At 47.3% G+C, this 17,666-nt stretch overlaps 1 protein-coding gene across 9 annotated transcripts in view; it reads left to right on the top strand.

Annotated features, from left to right (window-relative positions):
• BDKRB2 (bradykinin receptor B2) overlaps positions 1-17,666 on the top strand; it is a 594,686-nt gene that overhangs the window by 35,614 nt on the left and 541,406 nt on the right. For 3 of the 9 annotated variants that reach the window (XM_069637700.1, XM_069637702.1, XM_069637697.1), the window contains exon 1: positions 6,427-6,615. The exons of 4 other annotated variants lie outside the window; for them this stretch is intronic. The gene's annotated coding sequence lies outside the window, so the exon portion shown is untranslated. Of the gene's footprint in view, positions 1-6,422; positions 6,616-17,666 lie in introns of those variants that run through there. 2 more of the 9 variants (XM_069637693.1, XM_069637695.1) reach the window with 2 other exon arrangements.

The following is a 17,666-nucleotide window of genomic DNA, read 5'->3' as shown; positions in this document are numbered from 1 at the left end:
TGATGTTTTCAACTTCCTTGATGGTAAGGGGTGAGAAGCTGAAGGGTTTGAATAAGTGCTTCGGAACGGGGGTATTGTAAGACTGGGGGTTGCCCGCTGAGTCAGAAAGGTGGCTTTTTTTGGTATTAATCTTGGCTTGGAGCAGGGCAATTTTGTTTAGTAGCGCTTTTTGTATATTGGAGCACCATTCAGCGTCAGGGGTGCATGTATCCAAAGTAGCGACTGGGGACTCGAGTTCCTTAAGGATCTTAAAGAGTTCCTTCGTGTTGGATTGAGCTTGTGTGATCCAAACATTGTATACTTCTTTTTTGGTGGCTAAAATAGCTTCTTTGTACATTAAGGGAGGCTGTTGTAAGGTTATTTCTATTGACTAGTGTCGGTGAGCTTTTCCAGTGTGACTCAGCTTTTCTTTTTGTTTTACGCAGTTTGCGTAAGTGAGGGGTGAACCATGAATTAAGATGGTTGTAAGGTTTCTTTTTGTGCAGTTTGAGTGGGGCAATAGTGTTGAGAGCTTTTAACATGACACGGTGGTAGGTATCAACTAGGGCAGTAGGGTCCGAGCAAGTGGAGGAGGCCGAGTTCAGTAACGGGAGGATAAGGGGGAGTAGTTTCTCAACCGTAATATCCTTCTTGTTAAGTGTATAAGTGGGCCGGGTGGGCAAGGTTGGGTTTGTCAGTGGGTGGGCTAGAATTAATGGAAAATATTATTTTATGGTGATCAGACCACGCACATGGTGTCACAGAGGTTACCTTTAGTGCACAGTTCATGTCTGAGATTCAGTCAAGGGTGCGACCCTTGGTATGGGTAGGTTCATTAACATGTTGGGTGAGGCTGAAGTCAGCCAGAACACTGGCTACGTCATTGGCTTTGGCATCATTCGAGTCCTGGTATCCCAAGTTGAGGTCACAAAGTATGATTATTTGAGATTTAGGCTTTGTGCTAGAGGCTAAGATGGATGTGGATGCCCTCTACAAATGTGGAGGTAGGGGCCGGGTGGCCTGTATATGAGATGCACTGAGGCGGTGTGATTGGGTGAAATCGGTAGTTTAATAGAGAGTAGTTCAGCTGATGGGAGCTGTAAGGTGTTGGCAGCTCTAAGATTAAGCGAACTCTTGAATATAAATGCTGATCCACCCCCCATAGTTTAGTTTGTTTTCCCTGTCGCATCTGATGATGGAGTAGTTATCGGGGATGGCTAGAGTCAGGGCAGGGCCCGAGGCAGCATGCAACCAGGTTTCTGTGATAGCAAGAAAGTCAAGATTTTCTGTCACAATGAAATCTGCAATATCTAAGGCGTGAGCAGGGACAGAGCGTGCATTAATAAGTGCACCTTTGAGTTTGGTCACAATGTTGGAATGATTGGTAGTGGGAGTTGCGACAATTATCGGAGCCACAGGGGCAGTGGTGTTTTTTGTTTTTTCCATACTAAGGATTTTCATGTGATAGGACCAGTGGTGACATCTGGATGCTAATCTTTGGTTTCTAACTGATGTGTCACAAGGTTGACTCGGGAGGTTGGGTGATATCAAACTAGACAGTAGAGACAGTGTGGGTTTATGCGTAGCAGCATTCCGTATGCCTGTAACAGACAAAGTGTGGTGACAGGCAGTTGTGCTGATGCTATTGTACAGGCGCGAGCCAAGCCTGGCGTTCCTGATGCTAGTAGGGCTAAGTCCCTGGCATTGTCCCTCTCCTCTGTGGCATTTAAGCGCCGCTAATACTGACTAAATACTTCATTGATCTTACCTTGGGCTCTACATTCTTCCCCACACATCTTTAATGGAACATATCATGTTCCTTCTCTCCTCTGCACGACACAGCCATGCAAGCAGCCTTCCTGGTTTGCCTCTGGTCTCGTGAAGTCTCTCCACATATTTGCTATAGTCATGCTTACCCAAACGCTCCCAGGTTGCTATGCAGCCCTGCCGGAGCTTGATCAACTCCTTCTCGAACTCCCCTCATCATTTCCCCCTTCCCTGCCAGCACATCCATCTGTGCTTCCGCGTTGACAATATCCTGCAACAGGCCTTTCCATGTCCCCCCCCCATCTTCCCAATTGCTTCCCCTCTCATCGCCACCTTGCAGGACTCTCAGAGAGTTCCCGCACTATCTACACTCCCTTCATTGAGATTTAAAAAACTTCTATCCCATCCCCCATGTGGGCCCTGAACTGCCCATCCAACAGTGCCTCTGCTGTGAGCTGCCATGTCGGGATTGGGGGCGTGCCCATTGTCCGCTGACACAAAACCACAAGAGGCACATGATCTGAGAGGACTCTTGCCCTGTAATCAGCCGCAATAAATTCACTGAGGGTTTCAGTACCGTTGAACATGTAGTCTATGCATGTATGCACCCCTTGAGGACTCAAATACAGGGAGTAGTCTTTCTTGTCTCTGTGCAGCTGCCTCCAAATATCACCCATCTCCAACTCCTGCAACAACTCCTACAACAATGTCCCTAGCGCCTTAGCCAGTAGTGCCTGTTTCCACACCCACCATCAGACCTGTCTAACACTGGGTCCAAGGTGCAATTAAAATGACCTCCCCAGAGCCACAGGGCTCCTCTGTATGGCGCCAACCTGGGGCCGAAGGATCTGAAATAATTGCCAGCCTCTTGGTTAGGGGCATACAAATTGATGATGGAAATCTCCCTTCCAGAAACCCACGTACTATAGTCGGCCTACCTTCACTGTCACATTTGCGTTCCACTGGCCTAAAAGGCACTGAGGGAGCCACCCATACCAGGGTACCATGGGCATATACTGAATACACAGACCTGTGCACCAATCCCCCACTCTTTGGCAATCGTGGTTTGTTTGGCCGCCACGAGATGCGTCTCTTGCAGTTGGGCTACGTGCACTCCCTTGCTTAGCAAATACGTATGTACCCTGTTCTGGTTGATATAACTATTGTTGCTCCTCACATTCCATTCCAGGAGACAATCCTAATGTCACTCATCCAGCTGTGTAGCCCCCAGGCCCGGGCATCCCACTGGCCCCCCCTGTCGGCTCCCCATCCCGTACACCCACTTCCAGTCGGAGCCCACATGTCTCACCCTCCCAGCTCTGAAGTTGCCACAATTCCCCTCCTTTCCCTCTCACTGGGTCCCAGCCTAGCAACCCTTCCCCACGCAAAAATGCCCAGTGTGCCAGCACCGTTTCCTGGGGTGCAGAGCAGATCAGCATGCAGTCCAACCGAACAAATATCTTCCCCAACATTCCCAACAAATGCCCAAAAGCTACTAGGCCATTCAGGCTCAGCTGCTTCTCACACTTAACTGGTGTCTCCCGCCTCACCCACCAGTCTCGAATGCAGCAGCATGGTACCCCTAAAGGGCACCCCTAGAACAGAACAACAGTCAATAACTAGGGCAAGGCTCCTGCCCTTGGACCACCCAACAGCGACCCCAAAGGCAATGTGTGACAGTCCTTCTCCTCCAGTTAGGCTTGCCGTTTCCGCCTCCTGCCAACTGCAAATAGCCTTCCACTCTGCTACTAACGCCTGAAGACAGGAATATCAGACCCGTTGCGACTCATTGTTGGTCAGCAGCTTGCCAAGGGGGCTTCTCCAATCGAGTCCATCCATGCGTGCACCCCCACTGTTCTGTTTTAAGAAATGAGAGGTGCTGTTATGCAGAATTTAGCTGGGTAAATCGACATGTACTTCAGGCCCGCCTCTCTGTCTTGCCTTTGTGGGTCCAAAAGGTGCACTCTGTCTTTGTACCTTTAGGGTGTAATCTGGCTACACTGTGATATTGCTGGACTCCCTCTCAATAATCCCTTCCTGTCTGGTGAAAGCCTGTATCGTTTCACTGTGCCTGTAGATCAGGAGCTTGGCAATCAGTGGCCTCAGAGGCACCCCTGGCGGGGGTCATCTGGCTAGGGACCTATGCGACCGCTCCACCGGGGACCACTGCGACAGGATCCCTGCTCCAATCTCCTGCAGCTGCATGTTTTCCACATATGTCGTATGTTCCGCTCTGCTCTCCAGCGCGGCCACTTTCAGCTTTAACTCCTGCACCTAGGACTGGGCCCCAGCTATATTCTGCCTGTTTTCATCAGCCTGCGTCTCCACGGTCTGCACCCTGTCCGCCAATGCGCGAACATTCTGGCTGTGCGCGCGCGGCCGTCTGTCGGGGTTTCGCCTCTGCCCCTCTCCTTGCTTGCAAACACCTCCCTCTTAGTCTGTCTAGATTCACCCTTACTCTGCCTGTCAGGCCGGTGTCAGGTGTGTCCCCACTCGTGTCGCTGCACCAACAAACCATCTTATATCCAGTTCCTCCAGCGGGTCGCAGCTGATCCTTGTTCTTGGTGTGGGCCTCCTTATCCCAACCAGTTGTGGACGTGGTGCTGGGGTCTGTGCCCACCGGTGTGTACCCCGGATGTTGAAGCGATGCACCGCAGGGTTCTTCCGTCCTCTGCCCGCATTGCACCCCCTCTCGCAGGACTGTCCTCGTGCCACCTGGGGGTTTGCTAGCCCAGATCACCTTCTTCAGGGGGACCAACCCTGCTCCACTCTCACTGCAGCCCCCACAAGGCCAGGCCACCACCCCTCGCCTGCGCCCTGCCCATCCAGCGCTAGTGGTCTTTTCAAGCGCCTCTCAGCTCGTGTCACAGGTGGGATAGGCGATCCAGGTCCTAGCTGCGTTCCAACTTTACATGCCCCCCAACCCCGGAGGTGGGAGGCCCAGGGGCATAAGATGGGAGGTGGAATTGTAGTGGGTCCAGGTCATGGGTAGCACCTAACATGTGCTTGCCCATTAGCATGTGTGTGTGTGCAGGGTGGGCCACCAGGCCCCAGTAACAAAAGGGACCCAGACTTCTGGGCGCCCGTACTGCAAGTAGGTGACAGGGGGCAGGTGACAGCTTGACAGCCCCTGCCCCTGACACCCACATCAAAGGCCCTGCTCCTATCCGGGTATTGGCCTATATCGGAGGAGGGCAGGCAGCCCCCAGTCTTCTTCCCCCCTGTCCTCAGCACGTGCTGGAGCAGTGCCTGCCGCCGTCCTCTCAGTGAGAGAGAGGCGGCAATAATACAAAAAAAAACTCCCTCCCTCCCTCTAAAAGGACATACTATCGAATTGTGAATGGGGGCTAAACTAGGACAGGCTCCAATTGAAAAATAAAAAAGTCACAGAATAGAGCATGCACCAATCAAAAAGGTACATGTTCACAGGTAGGCTCAAAGAAGGAAGTTATCACTTGCCCCACTGGAATTAATTAATTAACCAAATCACATGGGCAGGTTGCCAAACCTGCGGTAAAAGTATGAGGGAAACTGATGCGCAAATGACCCATGGGAGTTAAATAAATAACCAAACCACATGGCCAGGTTGCCAAACTTGAGGTCAGGTTTGATTATGACTGAAGCCTTGTAAATGCTTCGCTGGAATTAATTAAAATAACCAAATCACACGGGCAGATTGCCAAACTTGAGGTAAAAGTATAATGGAAGCTGACGCCCAGTAAACGCCACACTGGAGTAATTAAATAAGCAAACCACAGGGGTGGGTTGCAAAATGCCAACTCGAATCAAGCTCGAAAGCTGAAGCTCAAGAATCCACCTCTGAGGATAAATAATTAACAACGCCTCATAAGGGGCCATATCCCAAGTGGATCAGAGAGCAAAAGGAATGCCTACATTCAGTGGGAAAAGGCAAAATGCCTACCATAAAGGGTTCTCAGTGATACCAGATTGGGGGGCAGGTGCTGTCTACAGGAGGTCCGAGGGCAGCCCAAGCGGCAGGCACTGACCAGGGGCTGGATCAGCATACACTCTCACCACTCAGTCTGGCCGCAGATGTTTCCTCGTCCTCCATGGGCCAGGAGCTGTGCGGTGGGGGGCGTTAGCTCACCGCTGCCTCTATCAGCCGCTCAGGCCACAGGTGCCATTTTCCCCATCTCCTTCCCACTCTGCGTCAGCTGTGGCTGTGCCGCTTCTTCTCTGCGTCAGCTGTGGCTGTGCCGCTTCTTCTCCGCTCGGACGTACTTCGCGCCTCTGTCGGGTGCACCCCCTTTCCCCCCCACCCCCCGCAGCAGGACTCGATGCACAGAGCTTTTTAGGAAAATTTCAAAACATTTAAGGTAGCTGGGCTAATCATTTAGGCGGATCAGGCAGGCGCTGATGGGGCTTAAGACTTTACTTCATGGCCACACCCTCCTCCAGATAAAAAGAAATTGATCATATTATATTTGAGTATTCATTTTGTGTAGTACAAAACTTTTTTCAGTTGTAAACTATATATGTGATTGAATTGAATATCTGGTTTTTGGCGCGTTAGGTGGCTCTTTCAAAATGGATCCTAGTGCTAATGCCGTGTAAACTTGGTCTTGCACCCGTGCAAGGTTTCTGTAATCTGCCCGCATGAGACATATGCGAGACAGCTTCCTGTGGGTTTTAGTCAGCTATCTCTGATTTCCCCGAGCGAGCTGCAGCCAAACCTCGCCCATAAAAAGACTGAAAAAACGCTGGAGTGTGCTGATCACATCCCCAGGCGAGGAGTACGCGTTTTTCGCTCAAGAGAACGTTTGTCCTCAGCCTACTCCCAGACTCCCAAAGGGAGGCGTTGACTCGACCCCTTCGTGCGTTCATGTTGGCGACTTCTCAAGTCTAAAGGTATGTGGTTGCTTTATTCGAAGTTAGGGAAAAGAATCAGGCAAGGCTTTGTTAATATGAGATCGTGGTTGCATACATCCCTTCGCTTTCGGAATTGCAGTTCGTTTTGTACAGTGTTAACGCAAGAACTACGCATTAACATCACATTCTGAATTATTTCCCTTTACTGACTTTACGGTTAATATAAATGTCCTTTTCCCCAAAGGAATTCTGGGAAGTCTCGGCAGTGAACGATTAGTCCACTCCCATAAGGTACACTAACACGGAATGATCGCCAGGCGTTGTTTAGAAGTGTGGTGAGGGTGTTCGGGAGGGTAAAGAGAAACGTTAATCTTTGGGAAGTGTATTTTTTGTTTATTTTTCTATTGCCAAACCCCTTAATAACCTCCGTAATGCGCTTAGCCTTTAACACAAACTGCTATTATAGGAGTGGGCGGAGGTGGGGCGTTATGGTATATGGAGGTATTAGACACTCTGAGATTATGTTGAGTAATTGTCGTGGAGGGCAATGAGACAAAGCTGTGTAAAAAAAAAAAAGGATACTTCTCTGGCTGCACTGGTATCTTGCTAAGGAACATTTGATCATGTTCAGGCAGAGCACTACATACGATTTTTAGGTTTAAGTATTTTACCGCGACTTATTTTAAATTGTGAGTAAATAAACGTTCTAGGAAGTAAAAAAGCAATTGCTATTCCATTGAACAGAAGTCCTTGAAAAATAAATGGCGAACTAAAAACAATATGCAACAGGAAGTGATGAAAGTGCACACATCAAAGTGAAATATACAAATTTCATTCAATTGGCTTTTCCTAACAAAAAAAGGGTATGGGATTTGCCTTTCAGAAATACTACAATAGGCACCTGGAAAAATAATCTTAAAATGTTCTTGCATGATTTCTGTAAGAGTAAAAAGGGTTCCTAGAAATGAATAGTCCATGCAGAGCAGAATGCCAATATCTTCCACATCCGATCATAACATTTTTCTGTGGTCGTGTGAGTTAAGTGTCTGGCCTGGAAACCTCAGGCCTATTTTCGTTCATATACAGGGTGGCTCTAGGATTTGCAGGGCCATGTGTGGCAAAAGATGTGCAGGGCTCCCTTATTTGCATATGTGGTGATATCACAGAAAGTTATGTCACCAAATGAGTCGTTAATACTCGAGGGGATCATTATATGACATGATAGTCCTTTATAACGCGGCTGCACGCAAGTGTTTCTAAGCGCGGCAAGACAAGGGAGGGAAGACAGAGGGAGGACAAGACAAACAATCTTACTAGGCCTTGACTTGTGATCGTGCAAGTGCGAGAACAAGAAGTGTAAGGCGAGAGGGAGGAGGGGAAGTGAAGAATAAGTTCCTATTCCTATAGGAGGGTCTACCCTTGCAGATAGAGTGACTTTTGGAGTTCGGAAACAGCTGGGGGGTGCAGGCTAGCCAAGGTGAGTATCTTTTAAGGGATTCTTGTGCGTAAAATAGGATGGTTGTGCCAGGGGTCCACTGGTACGTATTGAAAGTACTCATCGACCCTCTGCACAGTTCGGACCAAACTTTGGCAGTGTAGCCCACTTCGCTCGTAGGTGTTAACCCTGCAGTTTCAGGATGCTCCGGCTCTCGGTGGCTGCGGGACGGGACGATCGTCCCTGGCGGGACAATAGCCTTTACTCAGCTCTCGAAGAAACGAAAAGGATAGTTCTGCTGCAGCACATCTCATGACACCGTAGGGCAGAGCTGCAGGCACTTACAGTGACGGTTACAACAGCGGGGCGACACAAGGACTGCAACTGCTTGCGGCGTGTGGCACTCTCATAAATCGTGACCCAGAGGGGCTAGTGCAAGTTTTGGTGGGATAGGGTCCAGGACTAAAAACTAGCGATTAAGTCTTGAGTCTCAACTCCCGACGGCAGCGTTCCTGTGCGATACCCTGGGTTCGAGCTGGACAGTTCACTGGATGGCCCAGGAACACTTGCTGAAGAGACTCTTTGCAAGGGTAAGTAGGAGGTGCGAGAGTAGTTCCCACTACTCCAAAGGGGCAAAGCATCCTTGCAGGTCTTCTTGGTTCCATTCAAAAGCAGGGATCTGACGGGACCACAGCAGGGTCAGGGTGCCAAACCTTCCTAGCACGTCACTGGCGATTCCTCAAGTCTGCTCTCTCGTTAAGGATACTTGGCTCCTTATGAAGTTTGGTGTGAACTTCAGTAGATCGACCTGGAATGGTGGATGCAGAGCCCCTTCTCTTGGTTCCATGTAATAATGTCGCCACAAAAATCTCGCCATGCAAAAATATCGCCGAAAAATGGCTGTTTTTTGTGGTGACATTATTGCATGGAACATGCGGGAGACACCCCTGCAACCCCCAAACTTTTTTTTTGTGGGATTTTTTTTTTTGCACCCCTGTCCCCATATATATGGTCACCCATATAATATCGCCGCGACCTTTTCCCGGCGATATTATTTACGGCGACCATATATATGGGGATAATATTACCTGATACCCTTCTCTTATCCAAGATGCAGTTTGCGCTCACTTCTCAGATAGCCAATGCAAGATCTGCTCCCTTGCATGCACGCCATTTGTGGGCCACAGTGGTTACAGCCATTCATGACTACCAGACATACTTGCACCAGTAGTGCGGATCGGGACCAGACAGTGCCAAACCTCTTCCTGGACACTAGCACACATGACATGCAGGAGCCCGCGAAAGAAGCGGTTTTCGCGGGAGGCTGAATGTCCAAATATGGAATACCCGGGTGTATCGACCTGGGGGGAAGGCAAAGGGACAAAATGTCCAAAGGACAGAACAAAAAACTTTGTGGCACTGCCATTTTCGGCACTGGCCACAGTCTTGGGCCAAACACAGTAAACACGGTATGGTCCATACAAATGAAGTAAAAATACCTTAAAAGTAAACTGTTGCCACCATTTTGTCCTAAGCACACTTGTGCAGAAATCAAAAAATCCTTAGACGGCGGCAAGGGCCATAAAACAAAAGGACCCCTATGCACAGTACTAAGGTACTTGGCACATAGATGAAAAGTTGCCAAGAAATGGCAAAAAAGACTAAGGGAAACCTAGTTTCCCAGTACTGACAGCCTGTAATACCTGTCAGTTTCCCCATAACAAATGAGCGAAAGCCCAGAGGAGTTCATCTGAAGGCTGTGCTGCACTGAAAAAAGTCAGGTTAGGTAAGCCGAACAAAAGCAAAAAGTTTTCGGGGGGGGGGGGGGGGGGGGGTTCACAAATGGAGGGAAAATGTCACTTAACGGAAATCCTTCCTAACAGGTTGTAGTTATTGTCCCCCATCTTGAATGCAAAACTACAAACACCAGAATGCAATTTATCTGAAGGCTAAAATAAATTGTTTCTGGGTTTTGTAAATGTACTTTCAAGGCTTAGATGCGCAACAAAAAGTAATGTGTGAAAATGTAACCCAGCTGTTTTTCACTGTTTGACAAATATATGCTTTATATATGATGTGCAGAAAATGTGACATTCTACAAAAAAATCAACACTTTTCATATCAAATAAGAAAACATGAATGTAAGGGATATAATTTTACACTTTTTCTGTGGTATAGTTTAATTGTCTTGGAAGAAGGCATAGATGTGGACAGCTACCTGGGGCTTTGTGTGTGCTTTCAGAATAAAATGCCCCCTTTTCAGTTCTGATCACTGAAACTTTAAGAACTATTCCAAAACGATGGTGTCTTAAAAGATGTATCACTTATGAATACCTTCCACTTTAAATGTTCTGCCGAAGCAAAGAGTGATAAGAAGCACCTACTCGGCCCTCCCACTTCTACAAACCGAGAGCCAACACAATCTTAAAGGTAAATCAGATATAGTTAAAAGATATGCATCCTTCGCTTTTTGTGGTAACGTGGGCAGGGGGGAAGTGTGAGGGGTCAGTTATGTGAGGCGCATAACTGGTTGTGATTTTCTTGACATTAGACATTTTTATTGATACCAAAAAGTGGAAAGAAAACCTAACTAAACCTATCCCTACCAGGGAGTTTCCTACCTAGTCTAGGTTATAAAGGAAATTCCCCTAGCATACACAAAACTGGTCCTCACACTAAACAACAAAACATACAAAGCAAATAATAAACAGCATAAGTAAATGATTATCAAACAACCAATGACTTGGATAACCTTCACCTGTCCTGGGTAGATCCCTTTCCCAGGATTGTCCGGAGTCACTCTATCCAAGTGTTCATAAAAGTCTTTAATCAGTTCTTCAAAGTTCTAAAAGAATCCCAAGTTCACCCAAATAAAAATCCACTGGCAACAGTTCTTTATTAGTCATTTGAAAAGTTCCCTTTCCAAAAAAAAAACGCTTTCAGCTTGAAGGGAAGGTTTTAAGATCCTTGTTGGGTCTCCCGGCCTCAGTTCCGGTTGAGGTCATCAGATTGGAACTTGGATTGGCCTCTTTAAATGTCTGAGGGGTGTTGGCAGTGCCTAACTGATGGACTACTATATGATTTATTGACCCAGAAAAAGGAAGACTCCTAAATTTAACAATGCACCATGGCCACCAATGTGTACGCAGTGTATGGTTTGCCGATATGCAAAAACCTCTTCGAAAACACTGTGTGAACATGGGTATGAAGGGACTGCCTGATTCATTGGAGGTAGTATATGTGACTGACTTCGAAGGGAAATCAAGGATTATGATCGCATTCAATCTATCGACGTGTCTCACAAAAAAGCAGAATACTATCTATTTTCCACTCCGGGAATGAATATAAGTTCCCTGTTTAATTACTTACTCAAAGTCTATTCTCAATAGGTGCACTTTATTCTAGTTTTGCATTTTGGAAGTATTACCTGTGTATGAAAATACAGGGGACTCGGATCGGTCTCAAGCGGGATGAGCGTATTTGTTGTATATGTAACTTTGCTGTTGAAACTTCTAGGCATTTACTTACGCAATGCAGTATGCTCCACGGTTTATACGAGAAGGGTTATCAGGCATTTCCGGTCTACACATCAGATCAGTTTTGGAGTACCGTTTATGGGGCTAAATCCCTGGTCGTGATGTCTGCTGCATATCACATCTGGCAACAGGTAGAAAAAAGACTTGGTATATTAAAGGGCTAATCTCAAACTCTTCTGGCTCTATATAGTTAGAGCGATCTGATTTCTGAGGGAAATAGCTCAAAGTGAATTTAATTTATTTAAATAAGTCTCTTTGGAATTTACATATTTATATATTCGTTTCTTGATTTGTTTTTTGTTATTAAACCTGGTGATGCATTATTTAATTGTTTTTAAATCAAATTAAATTATTCTTTGTTGTTTTTAACATTTTTACTTTATTCTCTCTTTATGAATGTTTTATTTATTGTATTCTGAATTGTTTTACTTGATTTGATAGTCCAAACGTCAAATCTTGACTATAGACAATTAAAAAAAAAGAATGAAAGAAAATCGCACCAATGGTAATCCTGGATATCCTCTTTCCAGGATGGACTAGATACAGTTCAAAAGACAAAAGTACCACTTCTACTTCAAAAACTGTACATATGTTCGTAGCCTCTGCAGTGTCTTTAGTATACATTTTCAGGATGCTTCTTCTTAAGCTGTTGCTCTCCACCCACCAACCCCCTTTTCTGCTACTGCCCCTGTGGAAGCAGGCTCCTTTGCTCCACAGTGGTCTACTGCTTCAACAATCTTCAACACAACGTTCTCTGACAATATTATAGACAACCACAGTTCTGTTAGCTCAGCTTCAACTTGGTACTTAATGATTGTTAGGCAACCTAAAGACAAGACTCTTCGAACTCCACAGGTAGGCAAGTCACTCTTCCTGCTATTTGCCTATTCTGTCTGTCTTACTGCAACCATTATAATCTGTCTTTGCTTCCAGACTGGTTCTTTCTTAGCTTCAACAGTCTCAGCCTTACAGATTATGTATCTTCTTACAAGCACCCACCTCCTTTCCCCCAGCGTCATGCACGCCCCGCTTGGTTCCAGTAGCTACCAAAGAGCTGTATTGTCACTCGTCCAGCTTTGGATAACCCTGTCACCGTTGTATCGGAGGACACTGGACCGCACAACAACTTTTACAACTTCAAAAGACAGGGGGTTAGATTTGAATAGGGCTGGCTTCACTGTAGAAAGGATAAGTCTACTGGCTTCAGTAATGCTTGCTCTTCTCTTTACTTCAGCAACTTCTACAAATATAGAGTACTTGTTCTGGATGTTACAAGATTCAAGTTTCACAAGAGAAACAGATTTAGGTAAACGCTCTTTGATAAAGATTTTTAGCTTCAAAGGACTGTAAGGACTTGCATTCCCTTTCATTCATACAGTGATATTTTGACTCTTGTCGGGAACCATAATTGTCCATAGGCAGCCTCACTTTGATGTGTTAATACTTGTAACAATTCATCAGTTTTAAACTTCTGAGTGATTTCAAACCACGTTCTCCCTCTCAATTGGAGACACGTGACCACTAGAGTAAAAGTTATTGAGTCAACAGTGGAAAAAAGGAAAGCTTTTTGTTGAAACAAGCACTCTAATGGGTATTAAATGTGCACATGTTACTTTTTCTTTGTTGTTAGGACTTCATATATCAATAAACAACGTTTACTTGCTTCCACATCTACTCTAGTTGTATTTGAGCTGGTTACAGTTACCGTCAAGGGCTTTCAGTGAATCTGGGTACAGAGCTTAACTCACTGGCGCGGCTCCAGAAACAGTGTGGTTGCGGGCAGCTTCCACTTCCCGACTTTTCTTGTTGCTACTACTACTTCAGGCACTCTTGTCACCCACACTCCTCTGCAGCTTGGGATCTTCGGTCTGGCCTCGACCACTGGGAGTCTCCTACACTCCCCTGTCCCTTGATTTGCTTCTGCACACAGGTCCTGGGTTTCCGCACAATCTCAGCTCTGCAGTCACAGCTACTAGGCACATCTGGGAAGACCTTTAAGTTCAGCACCTCTCTCTGAGTGCAGCCACTGCCAGACAGGGTTTGTGAACACAGGGCCAACTCAGAACCTGCAGGTGAAATCTGCTCTTCTCTCGTCCTGGCGTCCTTTGAGTGATCACACTTCCTCATGAACTGCCAGCCTTGTGCTCTTCTCTTTCTCTGTGCTCCTTCCTGCTGCAGCCTTTTATGTCTCTCAGTTGGGGAAATTGACTTCAGTTGCAGGCCCTTAATGCCAACTGCCTGACCCTGGCAAAGGCTGTTAGGCCTACTTGCCTATCCTTTATTTCTGCATGCCTCCCCAGCCATTTTCTTCATCACAATCCCTGTGGGATTCTGTGACACATAGTTAATTTTAAGGAAATTAGTTTTTTCCACTTCTTGGAGCTGGCAAAGGGCCATCAAAAGGGAGGGATTACGGGGAAAGTTAGAAAGAGGTTCCTCCCAGTCTGATTTGACCACCCCCATATGATCCTCCCGCAGTGCACCAGCCCCAGGGTCGGGATCAGAGAGCGCTTGCCTTTCCCTGGCCACACGAGAAAGGTCCCAGACCAGGTTCCTGGGGGGAATCCCATCGGATTCTCCACAGAAGGCTATAATCTCAAGAGGGGTGTGAATGTGATTGAGTTGTGACCCAAACAGCAAAGTGTAACAGTTCAAAAGAAGGGAATGTCCAATCAAGTTATATACAATATAATTCAACACACCATCTTAAAGAATAACTAAATAAAAAACACCCCTGTGGAAAGAACAGAGAATATACAAAGAAAGATGCAGCACTCTGCATAATAATACAGGGGTGATTAGGCAATTCAACAACCATCATTTTCTTTGAAAGGATATATTCTTGGTGCAAACAGAGATTAACTGTCACCTAACCAGTATCTAGGACTGATGGACCTGTGGCCAGTTAGTAGTCAATAATAAGTGCACTATTTTTGGTGATTCGACAGCACCAAACCAGGCTTCAAACTGTTGGTTAATGGTTCGAGTCCAATTCGAAATGCAGCGAGTTGTGTTGGTCCAAGCGGTGACCTGGTGTCAAGGCAGTTCGAATGCGGTGGCTCAGAGCAGTTTGAAGAGGCTTTCACACAATGCACGTCATAGTGCTCCACAGGATCGGTTCTTAGGCCAATTTAAGAACATGTAGTAATCGCTGGTTAGGGTCGATGTGTGATGCTGCAGCAGTTCCAGTTGAGGGTCAGTAATAGTTCTAAGCGGTGATCCTGATGTTCTGGCGTGTTGTTCATTGAAGTGTAGGTTTGAGGTCAAGCCTGGTCGAGTTGGCGAGTGACACTCCAGCAGTTGGAGTTGGTGTCCAGTAGTGAGCTGTTGATTCTAGCCGAGCAGGTGACAGGCTCTTTGAAGTATGCTGCGCATTGAGCTAATTCAAAGTTGCAAGCACGCTGGTGCGAAAGGTTTGGTCAAGTGCCAAAGGCAGCACCGGCGGGTTCTTCTGTCGTTCGAAAGCAGCAAACCCGCTTCGACAGAAGTTTGATCGGTTTCGGGCAGTAAAGGCAGGGATCCTAGCTGCCTTGGCTCTCAGGATGCTGTAAGACTCAATCCAGGTGCTTAGGGTTAAGATTAGTCTTTCTCAGGCTCCTGACATATGGGAGGCTGGCACACACCTCCAGGGGTCCTACAACACTGTGAGGATCTGGGTACCTGTGTGGCTAGTAGAGAGACGTGTCTTGCTCCAGCAACAGGTTACCCCTAATGTGCCCTAGGGTGGTTAAGGAGCAGAGTTTGGCTCTACCTTTAACAATCAGTCATCACCTACAGTGCAGAGCTTTGGAAAGTCAAGGTCGAATGAATACTTTCTCAGGTTTTTGTTCGAGTGAATTAAAAAACGAGTGAGACCCCTTCTTTTAAATGCAAAAAAAAGTCCACAGGCGATAGGACAAACGCAGGCTCACTTTAAGGTGTACATTCCCTGTTCCTGAGACAAGTGGTCATTGATTTTGACATCATACATAAAGTGCTAAAGGAAGTAGAGAGGACAGGAAGGAAGAGAGCTATAGAGAGAAACAAGAAAGTGGAATCTTTCCCCACCTGTGCAGAGGTCTCTCTGCCTTCACTAACTCTGCCCCTTCCCTTGTCAATAGCATCAAAGACCCTTTTTGGTATGCAGCACCCTAGTATGAGGCTAGTCCTTTGGTGATGGGCATGCCATTTGATTCCTGTTTCTGAGGCCATCTGCTGCTGGGAGGCTGGCTCACTGGAGAGAGGTCTTATCAACCCTCACAAATGATCAAAAGGAGCAGTATAGCCATCCAGTCTCCTGCCTTGTCACTTGGCAGGGCCAAGCTGGCTGACCAGAATACTTATAACTCTTTCACAGCTGAGCTCACAGTGCTGACTCATGTATGATATCAAATTGTTGTGGTTGTAATAAGTATATGAGATGCTATCCACCATACCCTAAACTCAGGTATTGCTTATATTTAAAGTTTACAACTGCTACCATGATGTTAACTCGCATAGTTATGTAGTTTGGAAAGAGAGGGGCATATCTTTGGGCAATGCAGGCAGAACGGCCAGTGAGGTACACAACACATGTCCACTTGGAAGGCAATAGGCTGCATTTATTACATGTCTTGCATCACAAAAATGTGGCAAAGGCCATACATGAATTACATCATCCAATGGTTACGTCATTGGTACGTCATAAATAGCGTTATCATTATCTCATCAATTATGTCCACATTACATACTATAGCGTGGGGGGAGTGACCATGTCCAACTCCCCCCACGCACCGGGATGGGCTTGAGGGAAATATGTGACCCCCTAAACCACCGACCAAACCCGCTCACCCCTTGCATAGACCGGTGAGGACCGCTCTAGGAGCCCCTGGCCTGCCACCTCACCCTTCCGTCCCGAACCTAGGACCCTAATGTAAATCAGCAATCAATTTCCCTTCCAATGACCCAAAAGGTTGAGGCCCTTGGTCAATTCAATGTGCTCCATCCAACCTACCGCCACAGGCCCACTGGTCTACCGGCCAGGGGCACTCCCTACCTCTTCCTCTCATTACTTATGCTCGTCACTTAGGACTGAATACAGCCAGACATCATCTTCTCCGACCGCACAGGACCCTGGGCACTACCAGAACTACCTTATTTCAATGCTGATTAGTCCCCCACCCACCACTGGAAGCCCCTGCAGATGATTCCTTACATTGACATGCAGCCCTTCAATCGTACATATATAGAACCATTTTGTCCGTGGCATGAGCCATCCGGAAATTCTTGGACACTTGTTTCGGGTTGGCCGACCACCGCATTCTTCTCCGGCTGTAGTGAGGCACGCAGCTACTATTAACCACCCAAAGCGGTACCCTTATTAGATCAGATGGCGCTTCCCCGGCTAGCATGGCTGGAGTAATTCTCCCCCTTGATGGGTGTCATCTAAAGGTACAAAACAGGGCATCTTATATACATATCGGAAGTTAGACCCACCACAAAACCACCTATCCAACCATGGAACAGCCTACAGTCCCCCCACACCCAAACTACTCCTGCGACCATCTGTTATTGGCACGAAGGCCACTCTCCCTATTCACTTGTTCTCCACTAAACCACTCAAGAACCAGGACCACCCTGATCCCTGTACCGCCAAGGGGTGTGTCCCGGCGACCACAGGGACCAAACCATCATGGTCCTGGCGCAACCAAGTGGGGTGGGTTTCGCTGGCCCCATCCCACCTTGGGGAACCCCAGACCCATCGTATGGCGACCTTACCAGAAACTCAAGACCACCAGGACAATTCTCAAACAATGGCGACCACACCATGACAACACCACACACTCCTGTGCACCTCCAAAGACACCCACCTGTGCATCCCAGTAGCCTCTCATCTTCCGATGGCAGCCTAGCCACCTGCCACCAGACACATCTGGGCCTGGCCCAGAGTCGTGATACCCTGGGAGCCCCACCGACCCGTTGCCCGTGTCCAGCAGCTCTGTTTCCCGAAGCCGCCCCCACCCCAATTCAGACCGCACATACCAATGGCTCTGGGCACCAGGGCCACTGCCAGGGGACCGACATCCATCTCACAAGTCCCCCAGAAAAATCCAACTGATGACCTGTCATGCAATAAGGGCACTGCCCTGCCAAGGGGGTGA

Source organism: Ambystoma mexicanum, chromosome 14 (genome assembly GCF_040938575.1).
Source record: "Ambystoma mexicanum isolate Mex_15411 chromosome 14, UKY_AmexF1_1, whole genome shotgun sequence".
NCBI classification, from domain to species: Eukaryota; Metazoa; Chordata; class Amphibia; order Caudata; family Ambystomatidae; genus Ambystoma; species Ambystoma mexicanum.
The sequence above is the reverse complement of the archived record's forward strand: the minus strand, read 5'-3'. Positions and strand labels throughout refer to the sequence as shown.